This window comes from Apium graveolens, chromosome 5 (assembly GCF_009905375.1).
Source record: "Apium graveolens cultivar Ventura chromosome 5, ASM990537v1, whole genome shotgun sequence".
Taxonomy (NCBI): Eukaryota; Viridiplantae; Streptophyta; class Magnoliopsida; order Apiales; family Apiaceae; genus Apium; species Apium graveolens.
This window is the reverse complement of record NC_133651.1, coordinates 33,112,530-33,137,896: the sequence shown is the minus strand read 5'-3', so window position 1 is coordinate 33,137,896 and position 25,367 is coordinate 33,112,530.

The window sequence follows — 25,367 nt, the reverse complement described above, 5'->3', positions numbered from 1 at the left end:
CCAGTCATTGACTTTCTGCCTTCATTCATCACTTTTTCTTGGCACAATATGATCTATTTCGATAATTCGGGCTGTATTGCAATCTCAAACAGCGTTTCGGTACCGGCTCCGGTTACCTTCACTTCTATTTCCATTTTCTCAAAATCTCTTATCAACTTTCCCAAAGACATTTTCATCTTGAGTCTCTCCTTTATACTAAGGGCATTAGCCACCATTTTGGCTTTCGCTGGATGATAAAGAATCTCATAATCATAATCCTTGATCAGCTCTAACCACCTCCTCTGGCGCATTTTGAGCTCTTTCTGCGTGAAAATGCACTAGAGCACTTATGGCTTGTGTAAATCTCGCACTTCTCTCCATACAAGTAGTGCCTCCCATCTTTAGGGCAAAACTATTGCCACGAGCCCAAGCTCATGGGTGGGGATATCGAATTTTATATTCCCTTAATTGTCTTGACGCGTACGCGATTACCTTGTTGTGCTGTATAAGAAGCACCCTAATTCCTTATGCGAAACGTCACTACAAATCACAAAATCTCCTTTTTCGATCTAGCAATGCCAACATAGAGGCCGTCACCAACCTTTGCTTCAGTTCTTAAGAGATGTTCTCGCATTTCTCTATCCATTCGAACTTCTCAGTCTTACGAGTAAGCCGCATTAAAGGGGCTACTATCTTTACAAACTTGAACGAACCTCCGGTAGTGACCGACCAATCCTACCTCTGGTAGTCGCCCTAACCATGGTCATCAATTCCTCAGTGGTCCTTCATTCATTCTTGTCAGGATCCTTCACGGGATCCTTCTCAGCAATAATCCCTTCTAGGACAACATCCTTAACCGCTACATCCTCAATATGAACATCATCCGGTCCCGTGTTAGGATGCTCTATTGGATCCACAATCTGATCTCCAATTCCTAATAAAATATCATCGCGTTGTTGCTCCTCAACCTCAGGGTTCGGAGTCCCGCTACCATATACGATAACAAACTACGCCTCTATCACGATATTTATAAGGGTTCCCCTAAGGGTTTTATTTGTCAGTACTACGTTAGGTAGCCCGACTATGAACTTGGCAAGAGTTCTTATTATCTTAGTGAACTTATTATTTTAACGTCATATCATCTCTGAGGTTTATAATGCTTAGCTCTGATACCACTTCTGTAACACCCCCAAATCCGGGGTCGGAGATTCGGGTTGTCACGAGTTCCATTTCCCTTATCAATACTTAATCTTAACAGTCAACCAACTACTGCGTACTGTGAGCCCACAATATACACACACACCACAAGTTATAGTCTCAGAGATGAATACCAAAAATAACACAAGTCATTTTATTCCACAATTATAAGTCATTACACCTCAAAAGGGTTTCTGAATAAATTTACATATTCTTTGCCATTATTACAATTCATAATATACATAAATCTGGTACATCAATAGTTGAAAACCTAGCCTATTGGTAGTTCCTACCTCAGCTACGGCGGCATCAACGCCTACAGGAAACTGCGGAACATTTCCTATTCGCTCGCGAATTGGGAGCTTGATCGTGTTCATCTTGTCTATCTGTTATTGTGTGATGAAAGAAGAAAGCAAGGGTGAGCAACAAGCCCACCGAAATAATTTGTATAATAATCAATATATGAGCATTCTCATAGTACTCAAGAAAGTCTTGGTTAAGAAGAAATGAACCAAGTTGATATCTTAACGCGACCAAGTCACAAAATATTCAGTATATATGTATATATATATACTTTTCAAAATCTTAGAAGTCCTCTTCCATGTATAATATACACAGAGTTCCAGTTTATAACTGTATGAAAATATCGTTGCAAGGTGATCTCATAATCTAACCTTGTCTCAACATTTTTGTGAAAATCTTTGTCATGCATAAGATAATCATTAACCAGATATAAGTTGAAAAGATGAAGTTACAAGATACTCCAATATACTTATATCTTTTCCGAATACTACTTGAACTACCACCGTTCAAGTTATAATTAGTTTCAAAAGTTCATCACACTGATGAGACTACAAGATAAGACTTGAATAAATTCAATCTTTGAAATATCATTATAAATAATGAAGTTACGAGATACTTCATTAAGTCCTGATATATATATACACACCTATATATATACATTTCATACACTCCTTGAAAACCTCTGTTATGAAAATTATAAACAAAGTTGTAATATCCAATGAATTTGGAAAGGAGAAAACCTTGGCATAAACCTGATATCTTGCTGATCAGGAAAAGATACCAATACGTAACCTTTTCTACTAGTAGATGGACGAATTCCCCACTGGTCATCACCCTGGCCGTAATAGGACCTTATGCTGGACTGCCACTCAGCCACTTACGCATTTGATGGACTCTCACTGAGCCACTTACACTTTCATGGACGCCCACTGAACCCATGTTGCTTATGCCGACTCAAATAGATGAACTTACTTCCCGAACGATGGGCAAGTAATCAAGATATTTCTCAAAACAGCAACCTCGTTGTGAATGTAAAACACACCACTGAGTCGGATCCCTCAGGTTTTGTGCGAGTATTTAAATCCCCTTCAAAAGGAAGATCTTAAATATATAAATGAGTTTTGGGATCCGCTCTAACTTTTAAAAATTATTTTGAAGACTCGAAAACATTTTTAAGAATGTTTGGAGTAATGCTGATTTAATGAAATAAATCAGTCCCGATATATTAGAAATATCTGAATATTATTATTTAAATAATATTCCTATAAGGATAATCTCTATATAAATAATTTGAAGTAGAAGTTTTACAACTCATACTTGAAATGAATATTAAATAATCAAAGATATACTTATACGAAAGTACTATCTTTATTTGAATAATCGAAAATAAGTTTGATTATTGAAACATTATTCTTTAATAAAATAAAGAATATTATTTAATAAATAAGCGGAGTTATAAGTCCTCAAATGAATATTCAAAATAATATTCATTAAATAAAATAAACTGAGTCATAAGTCCTCGAATAAATATTCAACTAATATTCATTAAATAAATAAGCGGAGTCATAAGTCCTCGAATGAATATTCAAACTTATATTCATTAAATAAAATAAACCGAGTCATAAGTCCTCGAATGAATATTCAAACTAATATTCATTAAATAAATAAGCGGAGTCATAAGTCCTCGAATGAATACTCAAAGTAATATTCATTAAATAAATAAAGCTATTGAATAAAACTTATTCGATTAATAGTTTTGAAACTATAAATCAATATATATATATATAAACATATATATATAATATACTCGGGAACATCGACTCCCGGTTTTAGAAAATGTTCACCTTTGGGTCCCCTATCCTAAGGGTATACGCAACTACTGCTTATCTCTAGCATAGGTATTATGCAACTTATAAGCATTGAAATTAACAGATAGATAACCAGATTACGAAACAGACATGGATATATATACCATCTCAGCATGCTTCAATATATCGCAAAATTTGCATATACATATATACATCACCACAACAGTATAACGGGTACAAAACTTGCCTGAGTGCTCCCGGATAGACTTAAGCTTAGAGTGGGTCCGATAACCTATGAACAACAACATAAGTTGAAATTAAACCCCGGTCGCTTAAGAAACTAAACTTTAACCAATTGAACCCTGACGTTCGCTTATGGTCACTCCTATGCTTAACGAATCACCTAAGTCGTTCGAGTACCCTCGGCTCCACCATTTTTAATAAATTAACCATTAAGAATTTTAAAGCGATTCTTTCGCGAGTACCTTACCAACTGCCTAATCCACTTAACATAATTGTTTCATACCCCAATTAGTCATTTAAAGTCCTTAACCAAGGTTTCAAAGTAAGGGGAGGGGTAATGGTTCGGTCGCGCAACGTCGTTACTTAAAACGGTCGTTTCTCCTAAACCGTACATCGGATTCAAACGAACCACATATCAAAACGAAGCTCGTAACATGAACTATCTAATCATGGCAATGGTCAAAACCTAACAGTGAGTTCACGGGTCCTAATGTTAGGAACAAAAACAGTCTAGGGTAATCGGACATTACGACAGCTATGTTTACGCGATTACCAATTTCGTACAACTCCAATTCAATTCACAAACAACCCACAATCATCACCATTCCACCATCATTCAACCACAATACAATATCATTCAACCATAACTCAATATCTCAACTTATTCATCTAAACCAAGTCAAAAATGTGGCCAAGAACTTTAAATCCAACAAGTATCACTCCTAACTCCAAAATCAACAAAACCACTTACTAAACAAAGATGTAAACATGATTACACACCCATTACACTAAACCATCATCTAAACATTAGGAAATCCAAACAACAAATCTTAAGACTAAGATCATGAAGAGTTATACCTTCCTTGAAGCTTTTAATCCATGAAAGATCCTTGGAATGCCCATGGAAGCCTTAATCTAACCTCCTACAAGCTTGATCTTTCAAAGAAATCAAGAACACAAAAAATAATTTCAAGAAAGTACTATTCACCATCTTCTTGAATGATTTATAGAAAATGCTAGGAAAGGATTTTGAAGCTAAGATTCCTAGGAAGTATGTAACTTAACTAGGAGAAGCTAGGATAATTACCTTGTAAATTAGCAAGTGGAGGAGCTTGGACTTCCCTTTTTCTAAGAAAGAAGCCGAGAGCTTCATGAAGAAAAGAGAGGAAATGAATTTTTTTGCTTGCTTGGTGTATTTGTGTGGTGTTTTGTTAGCTTGGTTAGTTTAGAATTTACCATGGTAAATAATGCTTGGCTTCAAATCAACCAACAAAACAATCTCACTTGTCATGCTTATGTCATCTTTCTTATGTCATCCATTTGCCACATGTCTTTATCTTGTGGTTTGATGATGTCACAATCTTTGGCTTCTTGTACAAGCTTGTCTCTTGGTCGCTTATTTGTTTTACGGTTCGCTTAACTTTCGTTCGCGTTTATCGTTCGAGGGATCATATCCGGGATCTTATTACTTGGGCTTCACCTAAACCTTTCTCAATATTTTATATTCCATTTATAATCCTCTCTTAAAATCCTTGAATTTAAATCCTTTTTATCATGTTTCCTTATACTCAATTCTTTCTGTATCTGGTAGATTTTCGGGAAAAATCAAAGTGTTCGAATTTGGATTCTGACGATCTTTACATACACTTATATATCATATAGAGTACTAATAAGATCTCTGAATAACAATAAAAGAACCCCTACATAGTGTGGCATGAAAAGTTTTTTTTCTTATTCAGCATAATCAGCAAAATCACTATTCATAAGGGTTTCAAAAAAATTCCAAAAATTGGGGTTATTATAGTCTCCCCTACTTAAAAGGATTCCGTTCCGGAATCAGATAGAAAATGAATAGGGATACTTTCTTAGCATTGCACTTTCTAACTCTCAAGTAAATTTTCCCACATTGTGGTTCTTCCATCAAACTCTGAATAGTTTGATAACCCTTCTCCTAAGCAATTGTTCCTTTTTCAATCTATAACCCTTCCTGGTTGCTCCATATAGGTTACGTCTGGTTGCATGTCTATGCGCTCATATGCCCCTATTTATCTGGCATCCGAATTACACTTCCTTAACATTGATACGTGAAACACGTTATGACTTGCTACATGTTCGGGGGTAGGGCTAGCTCATATGCTAACTTCCCAATACGTCTTAATATATCCAAGGGTCCAATAATTTGTGGACTTAGCTTTCCTTTCTTTCCGAACCTCATCAATCCTTTCCAAGGGATACCTATAACATTACTAGGTCCCCTATTTCATACTCTTTGTCCTTTCGAGTCAAATCAGCATACCTCTTATGTCCATCTTGGGTTACTACCAGCCGTCCTCTGATTAGATCTATTATATCCCTGGTCCTTTGGACTACTGTGGGTCCGAGCATCTTGCACTCTACAACTTCATCCTAACATAAGGGAGATCGACATTGTCTTCCCTCAAGGATCTCATAAGACGACATCTCGATAATGACATATGATCTATTGTCGTGAGAAAACTCAATCCGCGTTAAGTGATCATTCCAAATTCTTTCAAGTCTATTGCACAGACTCTCATTATAGCTTTTAGCATTAGAGCTTTTGCTTCTCAATACCCATTCTTTTCCAGTTCGTAATCGCTACTACCTTCCATTCCTAATATTATACTGGTTATACTTTTGCTCGTTAGCGTTCTATAACCTTTTAATAACCACGTCAACCTTAGTATCACGAATGTGTTTCCATTCCGAATACCACCATAACTTTACTACTCCTTTTTCAGCTGTTTCTATTTTCCGAAATTTGATCAATCATATAGAATAAAGGAATTTGTTGAGAGATCACTATGATCATGAACACTTGTTCTATTGCATAGTTAGTACAGAAGGTGGCCAGCCTTTAGTACTTGACAAGCAATTAAACAACATGTGGTATCCTACTAGGCTTCTATCACACAGATAGATAGTCATTCGGCAATACCTCCCCTTCTGGAAGGGTTGTTCTTCTCAGCTTACATGAAATGAAAAGGAGAGAAAAGAAAGAATTGAAGAGAATTGTATATATATAAAATATACTGCCACAAAATATCTGGCTTGGAATCTACCTCTGAACTATAGAGGTTTGTCATAGGAGAACAAATCATATACGTATATATATCAACATCAAGTATTATCGCATCGCATTTCACATGCTTAAATATTTACTATTCCATCCATCATTCTATGGACCCATGCTCTTGCTCAAGCTTATACACAATCACCTTTGAAACTCCCTCGACATCGAAAATCGAATCTGGGATTTCATTCTAGACATCACCGTTACTAGAATTCTATGCTTGCACTGCAACCTTCCTCGTATAGTAATACGACTCTCTATTGGTAAGAAGGAATAAGTATTCAATAGGTAGATAATCGACTTAATTAGTCTATCAATGATAACTTATACATCACCACAACCCGATTAGTGGTACTTAATCTCAACATCCATTCCAATACAACTCTTACAGTTGTAATTAATCGGCTCATTACCCGCAGAATCATTCCTGCACTACTAGGGTCCACCATTGACCTACTGTAGTCATTCATTTTCCATGAAGTCTTAATAGCTAACCATACGGAGTCTATACATCTCGTATCGAATTCTTCAAAGGAGGTAACATGATCACCATTCATGATTCATGAAGAACACTCCTGATCCTAACGTACATTCATGACGTGAAGCAGATTAAATTGCAGAAGAGTTTCAATGAAAGCAACGATAGCAGGTTAATACCATTATTAACCATATGTCTTTATTAGGAGACATGAAGCTCAAAGGTTCAGTTAGTCCTTTCGTAACATGGTCCTGGCTTATCTTAAGATATGACCCTTTAAGATAGATAGCCTGAAAGGAATATGTCCTAAGTCCAATCATGTATAAGGATTTAGGAATAACTTTTATGTAATCTGTTTTGATTTCATTGCTATTAATAAAAGACTTGTTTTGTTTTTATTACGGGCTTTATCTATTTAAGTGTTTAAATAAGATATACCATAGTTTAGAGTAAAGCTTTTTATGGATTATGATGAGATCATAATAGTGAGACCTAAAAAGATGATAACTCTAAACTTAAATAGTTCCTGGTCATAGGATTACTAACTGGTAATTAATAATCTGCAAAGATCGGTACATACTATGCTTGCTTCATTATGAAGGATGTTTGTTCTCATAGACATTTGTGTGGTGACACTATAGCTAGTATGTAGGTGCTTATTATAGAATAAGTTCACTGAACATGACTCGCACAGCTGAACAACTGATGGAGTTCACTCACGTGTCAGCAGTTGTTCACATAGTGATAGTTGTACAAGTATCCTTAGACTTGAGGTCATCATAGTCATCTTGTGTACACTGAACTATGCTTTGGTTTAGTTCTTAGTCTCCAGGGACAATTATTAGGGCTCTTCTGGGTATAGGAATTTGTACACGAAGATAGTGTATGATCAATAAAGGATCTACCCCTTCCAGTGAAGGAAGCGAATGTTCAAGGCTGATCCACTTATGCTAGTTCAGGAATCTCTGGCCAGAGTGAATGAAATTAGAAAGGAGTTTCTAATTTGCATAGAACTACGCATAGTAAATGGTAAGCAAGTGATTGAATTAGATAAGCTTGACACGAGATCCATGCCTTATATATAATCGGGACATTGTAGGGTAGAAGGAGTTTATTGTATGGTAACTATTCACTGAATAGGTTCTTGGTATTCTAAGAAGTGAATTCATATTATCCGGATAGTCGCGATATGCTGAGAAGTATCCCTCACGATGTAGAATAAATGTGATTAATTAATCATATATAATAAATTAGAGAATTTATATAAATAATGATAAAATAGTTTTATTATTATTTATTTCTACTACCGGCTTAATATTGAACCTACAGGGTCACACCATAAAAAGAGAATGATTTAATGGTGGAGGAATTAATTAATAATGGCTAAATAATTATTTATTTGTGAAATAAATAATTAATTGGTAAATTTAATAATTGATTAAATGAGATTTAATTGATTATAAATTAATTAAGAAAATTATTAATTAAAGGATTTAATTTTTGGAAATTAAATCAAGAGAGAGAATTATTTCTAAAGTGTTTAGAAAAAGGATTAATGATTAAAAGGTGTTTTAATTATTAATGAGAATAATAAATGGGATAATAATAATAATATTTATGGGAAAATTTCAGCTGAAAATTTTGCCTATAAATACACTATTATAGACCCTATTTTATTAAAAAACCACATCGAACCCGAAAACCCAAAAAGTTTGGAAAACCCAATTCTCTCCACCTCCTTCCTCCTCCTTAACATCGTTTTCTTGGTGGATACCGGTGGAGTGCTTCACACTTGAGGAGCAACTGCTAAGGATCTCTGATCGTTGTCTCCGAATTATTTTAAAAGGTTAGATTCGATCCCTCAAATTTTTATTCACGATTTATATGCTTTTATTTGGATTTTGTATGTGTAAAAGTGTTTTGCCATGCCCCCGCTGCGTTTAAAATCCAACAATGGTTTCAGAGCATAGGTTGTATGCATATAGATCTGTGGTAAAAATTTCAGAATTTTATGTGCTTGTATGAATTAATTATGATTTTTACAAGTTATATTATGGATTAATTTTGTCTGATGAGAAATCGTTTCTCAGAATAATTTTGAATGTTGATCTGGGTTCTACAAGTGTTGTAGATCGTCTGGGTATTTTTTTCATAATTTTAGGATGTATAGATTTTTTATTATGAATTTTTGAAGTTCTTGTAATTAAATTCGTAATTAAATAATTATATATATATATGAATTGTATGTATGTATATACATCTGTTATATGTATATCTGCTGTTATGCATCTGTTGTCTGTTGAATGCACGGAGACGCTGACAGAGAAGGTCTGACATGCACGGCAACCGAGAAAGCGGCGGCTGCTGAAATAAAAAAAATAAAAAAATAGGGGTGTCACGCATTCTGGGAATGCGTTACACACCTGTGGCACATTCACGGAATGCGTTACACCCTTAAATGGATTAAAAGGTGTGTAACGCATCACCGTAATGCGTTACAGGGCTTGTAACACGTTCCTGTAATGCGTTACAGCCCGTCTGTTGATTTTAAAATTGATTTTCTGGGAGTTTCGTAACTCCGTTTTGGGCGTGCAATATACCGTTGGATTCGTTTTTCCGAGACGGATCTAATGGAGTGATCAATTTTAGTTTATATAAAATATTTGAACTGTTTATATTCCATGAAGTGTTTTAAAGCTGTTTTTGATCGTTTGAATTGATTTTAAATGCTTCTTGTGATACATAGAGATGTATATTGCTTGTTATAATGTGCTAGATGATGTAACATGCATACCTTGATGTTTATTCTTGTTGATATATGTGATATATGCTTATTTTATCATGCGATGATAGATTTAGGTGAACTTAAATAAACATAAGGCGTTTGTTAGACAACCTAGTATAGTGAAATTGTTTCATAACCTTAATAATAATATTATGAATACAATCATGAGATTCTTGTGTTTATGAAACACGTAATTGAATATGAATTTTCAATATGAGAGAAAGGATGATTCTGTCAATAACAGATTTCTATCTGTAAGAAAGGGTTATTAAGTGACGCCTCTTGACAATGCTCCACCCGATCTGGGAATCATCTGATTATTGATTATTGATTTGAAATTTTTAATTTAAAAGGAAGAATCTCTTTATAATATGATTATGATTATAACGTAATATAATCCCTCTAAAATTAATTAATATCAAGTCGTAATTGGCCAATGACACAGCGGGCTTGTGTCGGTCATAGCCTTCCAACATGGTAGAAAGTAGTTCTTATTTTTGAATCATTGTCGTTTCATGCCACAGCCGAGGGCTTTGATTTCGAAATAAGAAATACTTGTCTATTACATAGAGATGTGTACATTGAATAAGAATCTAAAGGTCGTTACATGCCACAGCCGTGGGCCTTTGGGGACTGATTCAATTGTACGGAATGTTGGGTTAGACTTGACTTAGAATATTGAGTTTGTTGTGCCACAGCCGTGACTCAATTATTCAAGAGGCTAAAGTTTGATTAGGGAATAACATTAGATGTAATTGACAAGACTTGTCTGCCTATTGAACATTACATGGCGTTTCGTGCCACAGCCGGGGTTGTGTAATGGAATGTAGGATCCCTATTCCCACTAGCATTATGAATGCTTAATTTTTCATGTAGGGGATTGAATAAATTAGGAAAACTAGTGGGAGCCACTTATGAATAAAGACCCGATTCATATAGTGTTTTGAAATGAAATCGAATATTTGCTAAGTGTTGTTATGTGTTTATCATTTACAGATTTACTTTGTACGTTATGTCTTCTGCACCATCACTCAGGAGCATACTAGATGCTCACAAATTGACTGGTCCTAATTATGCTGACTGGCTTCGAAACTTGAGAATTGTTCTCAGGATTGAGAAGCTGGAATACGTGATTGTCTCACCTAAGCCTACTGAACCTGCTAGTGATGCACATAATGATGAACATGTTGTGTATCGTAGGTGGATAGATGATGCAAATGTTGCTCAATGCATCATGATAGCTTCCATGAACATTGAGCTACAGAAGCAACATGAGCATATGGATGCTCACACTATCCTCATGCACCTACAAGAGTTGTATGATGTGGCGGGGAGGACAGCTCGATATGAGATATCGAAGGAGCTGTTCGGTTTTAGGATGTCTGAGGGATCATCTGTGAATGACCATGTACTTAAGATGATCAATTTGATTGAACGTCTTTGACAACTTGGTTTTGCCATGGATGGGGAGCTGAGCCAAGACCTGGTCTTGCAATCGCTTCTGAGTTTGTTCTCGCAGTTTGTTGTGAACTTTCACATGAATAAGTTGGATGTCAGCCTGCCTGAACTCCACAACATGTTGAAGACTGCGGAATCGAATTTTCCCCCTAAGAAGAGTTCTGTTCTTCTAATTGGTGAAGGTTCCAATCCTAAGAAAAGGAAGAGGAACTCTTCCAAGAAGAAGAAAGTAGGTGAGAAAATGCCAGTTCCACCAAAAGCTGAAGACCCCAAGAGCAAAATTGTTTGCTTTCACTGTAACAAGGTGGGGCACTGGAAGAGGAACTGCAAGGTTTACCTTGCAGAATTGAAGAAGAAGAAGGGTAGTGAGACTACCGCTTCTGATTCAGGTATGTTCATGATAGAAATGAATATGTCATTAAATCAAATTTCTACTTGGGTATTAGATACCGCCTGTGGTTCTCAAATCTGCAATTTGTTGCAGGGACCAAGAAGAAGTAGGACTCTTGAGGAAGAGGAGGTGATTCTACTGATGGAAATGGAGCAAGAGTTGCTGCTGAAGATGTAGAATCATTTCATTTACATAGGCCTACGGGCAAGACTATTGTTTGAAATAATTGTTATTTTGTTCCCTTGATTGTGAGGAATATTATTCCCATGTTAGACTTGGCTGGATTTTCATTTATTATTGAGAATAATGAATGTTCTATTCTTAGAGATAATATTCTTTATGGACGTGGTGCTTTAAATAATGGTCTGTATGTATGTGACATAATTTATTTCAGATTGAACAAACTAATAAAAGAAAAGGGATGATGAAAATCTCACTTGTAGTGGCATTGCAGTCTCCATTTAGTAGACATGGAGAGAGGGCTGCAAATTTGCTAGGAATGGTACACACAGATATATGTGGACCAATGTCTACGCAAGCCATGGGTGGATTTTCATACTTCATTACTTTCATAAATGATAGATCTGGATTCGGATATGTGTTTGATGAAACACAAGTCTGAGGCCTTTGAAAAGTTCAAAGAATATAAGTATGAAGTGGAGAAACAACCAAACATAGTATTATAACTCTTCGATTAGATCGAGGTGGTGAATACTTGAACGGAGAGTTTCTGGATTATCTCAAAGTAAATGGTATAGTCTCCCAGTGGACTCCTCCAGATTAGTATCTGAAAGGAGAAATCGAACTTTGTTAGACATAGTTCGGTCCATGATGAGCTATGCAAATCTTCCAGTATTCCTATGGGGTTATGCATTAGAAACCTCAGCATATTTACTGAATAAGGTGCCTTCCAAAATCTGTTCCTCAAACTTCGTATGAGATATGGAAAGAAAGGAAACCGAGTCTTAAACACGTTAAGATTTGGGGATGTCCAGCTTATGTCAAGAAAGTTGACCCAGATAAGCTGGAATATCGATCCGGAAAATGTAGTTTTGTGGGATATCCTAAAGAGACTTTAGGGTATTACTTTTGCACCGATCATCGGGTGTTTGTCTCCAGACATGCTACCTTCTTGGAAAAGGAGTTTATCCTTGAAGGAAACAGTGGGAGCAAAATTGAACTTGATGAAGTTCAAGAAGCACAAACTACTACAGATCGAGTGGAAACACCTATTCTGACTGAACAACCTTTTATGGAACAGCCCATTCATAGGTCAGGGAGAGTGTCTCGCCAACCTGAGAGGTAATATGGCCTTGTCATTGAGAATGACAATGAGTTGTCGATCATTAATGATGACGACACTGTGACCTATAACGAGGCTATGAGTAGTGTTGACTCAGAGAAATGGCATAGTGCCATGAAATCCAGAATGGAATCTATGTATACGGTATACAAAAGATAGATTATAGCAGATGGCCAGGTGGAGACCTTTAAGGCCAGGCTTTTGGGAAAAGGATTCAAACAAAGGCAATGGATTGACTTTGATGAAACCTTTTACCTGTAGCCCTGTTAAAATCAGTTCGGATTTTGCTTGCGAATGCTGCTTACTACAACTATGTGATCTGGCAAATAGCCAGATGGTTTTCTTTCCAAGGGAAATGGAAACCTAGTGTGTAAGCTGCTGCGAACCATATGTGGTTTAAAGCAAGCTTCTCGAAAGATGGAACATTCGTTTTGATGAGACAATCAAAGAGTTTGATTTTATCAAAAAAACGTAGATGAACCATGCGTCTACAAAAGGGTTAGTGGGAGCGCGGTAAAATTTCTTGTATTTCATTGAATTAGAGTTGATACACATAACAACATAGCAGACCCACTCACAAAGCTACTTTATGAAAGTCACTTTGATCGTCATAAAGACAAGATGGGTATTAGATACCAGAGTGATTGGCTTTAGTATAAGTGGGAGATTGAAAGGAATATGTCCTAAGTCCAATCATGTATAAGGATTTAGGAATAACTTTTATGTAATCTGTTTCGATTTCATTGATATTAATAAAAGACTTGTTTTGTTTTTATTACGGGCTTTATCTATTTAAGTGTTTAAATAAGATATACCATAGTTTAGAGTAAAGCTTTTTATGGATTATGATGAGATCATAATAGTGAGACCTAAAAAGATGATAACTCTAAACTTAAATAGTTCCTGGTCATAGGATTACTAACTGGTAATTAATAATCCGCAAAGATCGGTACATACTATGCTTGCTTCATTATGAAGGATGTTTGTTCTCATAGACATTTGTGTGGTGACACTATAGCTAGTATGTAGGTGCTTATTATAGAATAAGTTCACTGAACATGACTCGCACAGCTGAACAACTGATGGAGTTCACTCACGTGTCAGCAGTTGTTCACATAGTGATAGTTGTACAAGTATCCTTAGACTTGAGGTCATCATAGTCATCTTGTGTACACTGAACTATGCTTTGGTTTAGTTCTTAGTCTCCAAGGACAATTATTAGGGCTCTTCTGGGTATAGGAATTTGTACACGAAGATAGTGTATGATCAATAAAGGATCTACCCTTTTCAGTGAAGGAAGCGAATGTTCAAGGCTGATCCACTTATGCTAGTTCAGGAATCTCTGGCCAGAGTGAATGAAATTAGAAAGGAGTTTCTAATTTGCATAGAACTACGCATAGTAAATGGTAAGCAAGTGATTGAATTAGATAGGCTTGACACGAGATCCATGCCTTGTATTTAATCGAGACATTGTAGGGTAGAAGGAGTTTATTGTACGGTAACTATTCATTGAATAGGTTCTTGGTATTCTAAGAAGTGAATTCATATTATCCGGATAGTCGCGATATGCTGAGAAGTATCCCTCACGATGTAGAATAAATGTGATTAATTAATCATATTTAATAAATTAGAAAATTTATATAAATAATGATAAAATAGTTTTATTATTATTTATTTCTACTACCGGCTTAATATTGAACCTACAGGGTACACCATAAAAAGAGAATGATTTAATGGTAGAGGAATTAATTAATAATGGCTAAATAATTATTTATTTGTGAAATAAATAATTAATTGGAAAATTTAATAATTGATTAAATGAGATTTAATTGATTATAAATTAATTAAGAAAAGTTCTTAATATTATTAATTAAAGGATTTAATTTTTGGAAATTAAATCAAGAGAGAGAATTATTTCTAAAGTGTTTAGAAAAATGATTAATGATTAAAAGGTATTTTAATTATTAATGAGAATAATAAATGGTATAATAATAATAATATTTATGGGAAAATTTCAGCTGAAAATTTTGGCAATAAATACACTATTATAGATCCTATTTTATTAAAAACCCACATCGAACCCGAAAACCCAAAAAGTTTGGAAAACCCAATTCTCTCCACCTCCTTCCTCCTCCTTAACATCGTTTTCTAGGGTACCCATTCTTTTCCAGTTCGTAATCGCTACTACCTTCCATTCCTAATATTATACTGGTTATACTTTTGCTCGTTAGCGTTCTATAACCTTTTAATAACCACGTCAACCTTAGTATCACGAATGTGTTTCCATTCTGAATACCACCATAACTTTACTACTCCTTTTTCAGCTGTTTCTATTTTCCGAAATTTGATCAATCATATAGAAGTAAAGGAATTTGTTGAGAGATCACTATGATAATGAACACTTGTTCTATTGCATAGTTAGTACAGAAGGTGGCCAGCCTTTAGTACTTGACAAGCAATTAAACAACATGTGGTATCCTACTAGGCTTCTATCACACAGATAGATAGTCATTCGGCAATACCTCCCCTTCTGGAAGGGTTGTTCTTCTCAGCTTCCATGAAATGAAAAGGAGAGAAAAGAATGAATTGAAGAGAATTGTATATATATAAAATATACTGCCACAAAATATCTGGCTTGGAATCTACCTCTGAACTATAGAGGTTTGTCATAGGAGAACAAATCATATACGTATATATATCAACATCAAGTATTATCGCATCGCATTTCACATGCTTAAATATTTACTATTCCATCCATCATTCTATTGACCCATGCTCTTGCTCAAGCTTATACACAATCATCTTTGAAACTCCCTCGACATCGAAAATCGAATATGGGATTTCATTCTAGACATCACCGTTACTAGAATTCTATGCTTGCACTGCAACCTTCCTCGTATAGTAATACGACTCTCTATTGATAAGAAGGAATAAGTATTCAATAGGTAGATAATCGACTTAATTAGTCTATCAATGATAACTTATACATCACCACAACCCGATTAGTGGTACTTAATCTCAACATCCATTCCAATACAACTCTTACGGTTGTAATTAATCGGCTCATTACCCGCAGAATCATTCCTGCATTACTAGGGTCCACCGTTGACCTACTGTAGTCATTCATTTTCCATAAAGTCTTAATAGCTAACCATACGGAGTCCATACATCTCGTATCGAATTCTTCAAAGGAGGTAACATGATCACCGTTCATGATTCATGAAGAACACTCCTGATCCTAACGTACATTCATGACGTGAAGCAGATAAAATTGCAGAAGAGTTTCAATGAAAGCAACGATAGCAGGTTAATACCATTATTAACCATATGTCTTTATTAGGAGACATGAAGCTCAAAGGTTCATTTAGTCCTTTCGTAACATGGTCCTGGCTTATCTTAAGATATGACCCTCTAAGATAGATAGCCCGCTCACGGTGATTACAAAAATAAATCTTTACCCAACTACTATTACGGTTGAGTATCGCACAATCATCAGAAGGAATGTCAATCTTCCACACCATAATACAACCTTCACGACCTTAACCATTATCACTATATTCATCTGACACGAGCGCCTATAATTGTCCTCTTACACTTAAAGTGTCGGCCACCTCTTTGGCCTTTCTTGATAGTAATATTTCCTTACAATCAATGTCATTTTAACCACCTTCACTAAATTTTGTACCTCATTTCCAATCACTGCTTGTGTGAAGATGTTTTCCTTAAAATCTGATGAGTAAAAAAAAATATCACCATTTTTCCATAAGTTATTGCCTCAGTCTTTAGAGGTTAATCATTGTCACGACTGACTCTCGATCATACTTAGAACATCTTTTATCTTAGGTCCTAATTGCCCTGAACAATTTCGACCTTTACTGGTTCAATCCATACTTTCTCGTGGTTTAACACGTGCCCCACTTGGCATCATTATAATTACGTTATATTTCCTTTATCAACATTTCTATTCTTGAGAATTTTGAATATTACCTTTTTCCTTATAAAACCTCTAAGGTTATCCTTGAATCGTTCCTCCTGTATTCCCTAGATACCGGGCATATCAAGATACCATTTATTAATACCAGAATCATTGTCTATATACTTCTGAAAAATTTCTCCACTGATTCTTAAAGGTTGTTATTACCTTAATCCTTTCCGATTCATACTGTCAAACTCATACTATCCCTATTAAGGGTGAAATGCCAACCTTTATGCATTCCCCTAGGATTCATTTTAAGTTACCGATATTCTATCCTTAATTCCACCTTTAGAAAAAGTACATGCATCCTTCCATGGATAAATCAAGTCATATATCCCTGATGAGGGTGTCTTATTCAATCATTCCCACCTCGATAGTATATGCCTAATTTTACAATAACATCTGTATTCAAAATGAGGTCAATCAATATGGCCTCCAAAAGATAACATCGGTTATCCGCTTTTCTTGCCTAATTTGGTAATGATAACAAGGATGTTTTGGAAGATATTGGTCGTGTTCAACGTGAACTTCTTCTTAATAATTCCTTATTTACTTTTGTTGTTTATCTCAACAGTCATCTCAATGTTGGGATATCTTTCATACCTGGCGTCTCCCTTTCTGGGTATCAAGCCACCGGTCTTACACTTCACATTCTTGAAGGTCACTTCCTTCATCCAATTTTCCTAATTTCTTACTTCCTTGTCTCCTCAGTCTATCCGCGTCTCATTATTTATCCTTCGAACTATCTCAAGGTTTCCTCGAATCCTCCCAACTTACAGGGGATAAAATATATGTGTTAGGAATATATGTGCATTAGTTTGATGATATGTTTAACAAAACACTTAAGTAGAAGTTTAGTGTTTGTAGCCTCAACGGATAAGACCACTTTGGCTATCCGTTGATGGTGCAGCTTTACTTAGAAATAAGTCTAGTGTTGTAGCACATTTCAGTCTCTGTATTTAAGATATAATTCTTAGAAGTTGAGAGAAAATATAAGTCATGTTGACTACTAGAAGATATGCAAATAGGAAGGCCAATTGTAAATATTTCATGCCTTGTAATTTTGTATAAATGAAGTGGTATCAACGGATATCTTAAAGACCTTCAACGGATGAGAAACAAAGCTTCAACGGATGTCTCTAAAGCTTCAACGGATAGAGCTTCAACTGCTAACACATCAACGGATAAAGCCATCAACGGATGAAGGCTTCAACGGATGTTCTGTTAAATAGCAGTTGATAAGTGGTAGTTATAACAGCAGACAGAGGCACATGGGTTGACAGAGATAACTGAAATATGGAAGCCTAATTTCAGGAACATCAGAAAAAGCAGCCGTTCTACTCTAGTACAAAGAGGCAATAGTCAACAAAGTACTTGAGTGATATGGAGAAGAAACAAGTGGAGAACTTATTTTATTATTGTATTTTTATCTTTGTCTTCACTTGTACACTTGGTGATATATAAACCAAGTAGCAGCTAGTAATTAGATAAGAATTTTTTCCAGTGCTGTTTAGAAAAATCTTGAGAGAAAAATTATCTAGTTTGTACTAGGACGCAGCTGTGATCAACATCTAGAATCACAGATTTTCTGAAATACCATCTCTGGTGGAACAACAATCCATCAGAAAAGTTTTTAAGGTCTGTTGTGTTCTTTACATTAGTGCTTGAATATATATCTGTCTGTATTAGCTTAAAGCAATTCACACACTTGTTTATCTTGAACACAAAGCCTTTAAAACTGCTCAAAACTTGAAAAAGTTTTTAGATTTACATTCAACCCCCCTTCTGTAAATCTCATTGTTAGTCCACTAGGAATAACAATTGGTATCAGAGCAAGCTCTTGACACACAAAGAGTTTAAAGATCTTGGAAACTAACAAAGATGAGTAAGAAGGATATTGGAGTAAAAATCCCAGTTCTTGACAAAGACAGTTATCACCATTGGAAGGTGAAAATGCACCTTCATCTACTCTCCCAAGATGAAGGTTATGTAAACTGCATTGAGAATGGTCCTCACATTCCCCACAAAGTAGCCACAGTTGCTACGGCCACAATTGCTGTTGGTCAATCCATTCCAAAACCTAGAGCATAATGGACAATGGAAGACACAGAAGAAGTCCACAAGGATAAGAAGGCTATGAACATTTTGTTTAATGGTCTTGACAAGGATATGTTTGATAATGTGATAAATTGCACAACTGCCAAAGAGGTTTGGGACACAGTTCAGCTACTGTGTGAAGGTACAGAACAAGTAAAAGAAAACAAAATGCAGATTCTCATTCAACAGTATGAGTATTTTCATTTTGAAGAAAATGAATCTTTAAATGACACATTTAATAGATTCCAAAAGCTGTTGAATGGACTGAAGCTGTATGGTAGAGTGTACCAGGTGAAGGATTCAAATCTTAAATTTTTAAGATCCTTGCCAAAGGAATGGAAACCCATGACTGTCTCCTTGAGAAACTCTCAAGATTATAAGGACTTCACTCTTGAAAGATTATATGGAATCTTGAAGACTTATGAACTAGAGCTGGAACTGGATGAGGTATTGGAGAAGGGAAGAAAGAAAGGAGGTTCAGTTGCCTTGGTAGCTGAAAATGAGAAAGAATGCAGACAAGAAACTGTGAGATCTACATCAAACTCCAAAGATGGCACAAGCAAATCAGAATCAAGCAAGGGTAAGGAGCAAGTTGCTGAGAATGAAGACAACTCCAGCCAAGATGACTCTGATGGCATTGATGAGCATCTTGCATTTCTGTCCAGGAGATTTGCAAAGATGAAATTTAGGAAAAACACTAGAGCCACTAAACCTCATAAGAACATGGTGGACAAATCCAAGTTCAAGTGTTTCAATTGTGGTATAAGTGGACACTTTGCAAGTGAGTGCAGAAAGCCAACTTCTGAAAAGAAGAAATTTGACCAAGTAGATTACAAAAAGAAATATTTTGATCTGCTCAAGCAAAAGGAGAGGGCTTTCATTACTCAAGAAAAAGACTGGGCAGCTGATGGAGAAGAAGAGGATGAAGATGTGGAATATGTCAACTTGGCTCTCATGGCTGATTCTGAGGAAAATGAAGTTAGTTCATCAAGCAACCAGGTAATCACTACTGATTTAACACAGCTTACTAAAGAAGAGTGCAATGATGCTTTTAATGACATGTCTACTGAATTGTATCATTTGTGTGTGTCTCTTAAATCTCTTGCTAAAGAAAATAGTAGGATTAAAGAGAACAATCTGTTTTTAAGTAATAGAAATGCTGTGTTAGAAGATAAGTTGATTGACCTAGAGAAAACTAAGCTACATTGTATATCTGTTGAAAATGAACTAGCTGAATCTGTTAAGAAAGTAGAAATACTTTCCAATCAATTAGAGAGAGAGCAAGAGGTGATTAAAGCCTGGAAGACATCTAGGGATGTTAGTGCTCAAATTTCCAAGGTCCAAGGAATTGAATCATTCTGTGAGACTGCCTGGGATAAAAACAAAAAGAAACTGGAATTAATTGATGGGCTGTCAACGGATGTGGAATCAACGGATGATGAAAGTTATCCGTTGAAGGAAGAAAAGGAGCATCCGTTGAAGGTTCCTCAATTAAAACAGGCAGATGTTTCTAAAAGTGAAAATCTAAAGAAACTCAACAAAAAGTTTGGTTCAACTTCCAAGAACTTTGTCAAAGAAGAAGCAAGCACATCCAAAGATTTCAGTAAGGTAAATATAGGACACATGACCTTAGAACAGTTAAAGAATAGGCTCAAAGTGGTTGAGGATAAAAAGGAAACTAAAAGGAAATCTAATAGAAATGGGAAGGTAGGGGTTAATAAACATAACAATTACACACCTGATAAGTATGCTCCTAGAAAAAGCTGTGTGCATTGTAGTAGTGTTAATCATCTATCTGCTAATTGCAAATCTATTAAGAAAACTCCCATACATGTGCCCTCTTCCATGCCTAATATGTCTGCATCACCTCTGCATTCTATGCCTGTTATGTCTCAACAGAATCCTTATGCACATTTTGTAAACATGCCATATTTTAACAATCCTTATCTTGCTGCATTTAGTATGCCTCAAATGCCATACAATATGCCAATATGGAATAACATGCTTGCACAATCCATGCCTTATCAAATTCCAAATGTGCTAAATGATTCTGTGACTAACCCTACACCTCAACCAACTACATCTAAGATCAAGGTTGACTCAAAGTTACCTAAGTCTAAAGATGCAGGAGGAATGAAGTCTGGGAGAAAGGCTAACAAGAATGGACCCAAGGAAACTTGGGTACCAAAATCAACTTGATTGATTTTATGGTGTGCAGGGAAAAAGAAGAAATCTATGGTACTTGGACAGTGGCTGTTCAAGACACATGACAGGAGATTTCTCCCTGCTCACTGAGTTTAAGGAGAGAGCTGGCCCTAGCATAACCTTTGGAGATGACAGCAAAGGGTTTACTATGGGATATGGCTTGATTTCAACAGGGAATGTCATCATTGATGAAGTTGCATTAGTTGATGGTCTCAAGCACAACTTACTGAGCATCAGTCAACTATGTGATAGAGGGAATACAATTTCCTTCAATTCAGAAGTCTGTGTTGTCACCAGTAAGAAAGACAACAAAGTGATTCTAACTGGAGTTAGAAAAGGAAATGTGTACTTAGCTGACTTCAACTCTACAGATGCAGAATCTATTACTTGTCTCTTCAGCAAAGCAAGTCCAGTTGAAAGTTGGCTATGGCACAAGAAGCTATCCCATTTGAATTACAAGACAATGAATGATCTAGTCAAAAAGGACTTAGTCAGAGGAATTCCTCTTGTTGAATTCTCAAGAGATGGTTTGTGTGATGCTTGTCAGAAAGGCAAACAAAGGAAAGCATCATTCAAAAAGAAGCTTGAAACAACAATTGATGAACCATTACAGCTGCTACATATGGATTTGTTTGGACCAGTCAATGTATTGTCAATTGCAAGAAAAAGATATTGCTTAGTGATTGTAGATGATTTCTCAAAGTTTTTATGGGTCTATTTTCTTGGATCAAAGGATGAAGCAAGTGAAATCATTATCAATCACATCAGGCAAGTCAATAATCATCCTGACTTGAAGGTTAGGAATATCAGGAGTGACAATGGAACTGAGTTCAAGAATTTGTCAATAAGGCTGTTCTGTGAAGAAAATGGAATCATGCATGAGTTCTCAGCTCCAAGAACACCTCAGCAAAATGGGGTAGTTGAAAGAAAGAACAGATCTTTGATTGAGGCTGCCAGAACAATGCTTGAAGAATCAAAGTTACCAACATATTTCTGGGCTGAAGCTGTTAATTGTGCCTGCTACACTCAGAATATTTCTTTGATCAATCAAACTAAAGGCATGACTCCTTATCAGTTGTTCAAGAGAAGAAAACCAACTCTAAACTTTCTTCATGTCTTTGGATGTAAATGCTTTATACTGAGAAATCAATCTGACCATAAAGGGAAGTTTGATGCAAAGGCTGATGAAGGGATATTTGTTGGTTACTCAGCTGGAAAATCTTATAGGGTCTACAATCTAAGAACCAACATTGTTATGGAATCTGTGCATATTGTGTTTGATGATAAAAAGATTGATGGACTAACAGATGAGGGACACAATGAGAGACTCAAATTTGACAACATTGAGATATATTGTGATGATAGTGAAGAGGAGATTGATGGAGATGACACTTCAAAAGGGATTCAAAATATGCCCTTGGATAATGCACAAAATTCTGCATCCGTTGATAGAGGCAATGCGGTATCCGTTGAAAGACATAGTGCATCATCCGTTGAAGTACAAAATGAAGCATCTGTTGATCATAGTTCATCAACGGATAATCGATTTACATCATCAGTTGATAGAACTCCAAATTCCCTGCAAAGAACCAACAACTCAGGGGGAGTTTCAACTAATCAACACTCTGTCTCACATCATGACAATACTGAGGCCACCTCATCTAGAGCACATCTTCCACCTCAAAGGAAATGGACCAAGAATCATCCCTTTGAACTGATCATTGGTGATGCATCATCTAAAGTGCAAACAAGAAAAGCTACTCAAGATGAATGTCTGTATAGTAGTTTTCTATCTAAGGAGGAACCTAAGAAAGTGGAAGAAGCTTTATTGGATCCAGATTGGATATTAGCTATGCAGGAAGAGCTGAACCAATTTGAGAGAAACAAAGTTTGGAAGCTGGTACCCAAACCAAAGAACAAGAGTCCTATTGACATAAAATGGGTATTCAGAAACAAGATGGATGAAAATGGCATTGTCATAAGGAATAAAGCCAGATTGGTTGCTAAAGGCTATTCTCAACAAGAGGGAATAGATTTTGATGAAACATATGCTCCTGTTGCAAGACTTGAAGCCATCAAAATTTTTCTAGCCTATGCAGCCCATGCCAATTTCAAAGTCTATCAAATGGATGTCAAGAGTGCATTTCTAAATGGGAAATTGGAGGAAGAAGTCTATGTAAGTCAACCTCCAGGGTTTGAAGATCCAAATTTTCCAGACTATGTGTATTATCTGTTGAAAGCACTCTATGGACTGAAGCAAGCACCTAGAGCCTGGTATGAAACCCTATCAAAATTCCTTTTAGAGAATCACTTCACTAGAGGTACTGTTGATAAAACTCTCTTCTTTAGGAATGTTAATGGCTCTAGTATACTTGTTCAAATTTATGTAGATGACATAATATTTGGTTCTAAAGATAATAAACTTTGCAAAAAGTTTGCTAAGCTAATGCAAAGTAAGTATGAAATGAGCCTGATGGGAGAACTAACCTATTTTCTTGGTTTACAAGTTAAACAAGTTAGTGATGGAATTTTCATTAGTCAAACTAAATATATTCATGATCTTCTAAAAAGGTTTGACTTAATGGAATGTTCATCTGCAAAAACTCCCATGGCCACTGCCACCAAACTTGAATTGAATAAGACTGAAAGGTCTGTGGACATTACAAGTTATAGAGGCATGGTTGGTTCACTTTTATATTTAACTGCCAGTAGACCAGATATAATGTTTGCTACATGTCTGTGTGCTAGATTTCAAGCTGATCCTAGGGAGTCTCACTTAATTTCTATCAAGAGGATTTTCAGATATCTCAAGGGTACACCAAATTTAGGTATTTGGTATCCTAGAGAATCTGGCTTTGATCTAATTGGTTATTCAGATGCAGACTATGCAGGTTGCAAAATAGACAGGAAAAGTACAATAGGCTCCTGCCAATTCCTGGGAAACAAGCTTGTATCATGGTTTAGCAAAAAGCAAAATTCAGTCTTTACTTCTACAGCTGAGGCTGAATACATTGCTGCTGGAAGTTGCTGCTCTCAAGTGTTATGGATGAGGAATCAACTCCTTGATTATGGACTTCATGTTGATAGAATTCCTATCTTTTATGACAACACAAGTGCCATAGCCATAACAGAGAATCCTGTGCAGCACTCAAGGACCAAGCACATTGATATCAAGTACCACTTCATCAGAGAGCATGTCATGAATGGTACAGTGGAACTACATTTTGTTCCAAGTGAACAACAAATTGCAGACATATTTACCAAGCCACTTGATGAATCAACATTCACAAGATTGGTAAGTGAGCTAGGTATGCTTAATTACTCATAAAATTTATGTCCTAATTGCAATTTGAATTGAAGCCTGAAATGTATTAGTTGCTAAAACAAATTTGACTTTTTAACACAGATTATTCCATCAACGGGTATTTCCTATCCGTTGAAAGTCAAAATTGTTCCATCAACGGATGTTCATTATCCGTTGAAAGGCATATACATTTCTGGAATTTTTATCCGTCAACGGATAAAACTGTAGTACTTTTCAACGGATGACAATTTACTTTATCCGTTGAAATGTCACATCAGTCGATTCAGGTGTCTTACAGCCGTTGATTCTATTTTCTTAACCGTTGATACTCATACATACAGCTGTATGTATTTGTTTTAAAGGTAGTTTTTAGAATACTTACAGTTTATTCTTAAACGGCTAAAACTCACTTACATATATTTATTGTTTAATCTTTTATTTATGCTTTTTAATTTGAGAAAGTATAAAAGCCCTTCTGATTTTTCATTTTTACTTTACGCTTTCTTGAAACTTCAAAGTTTTTACCATTTACTCTCTGCAAAACCTTCAAGTTATTCTCTGCAATTTCTATTTACAACAATGGCACCAGTAGTAAAAATTATGTCTCAATCTGGGTTCATCTATGAGAAGAACAATTTCATAGCTTTGGTAGCAAAGAATGAAGCCCACTCAGATTATCACAAAATGATGGACTTCATCAAAAACTGTAAACTTAGCTATGCAATGCTGGAAGCCCCAACGATTTACTG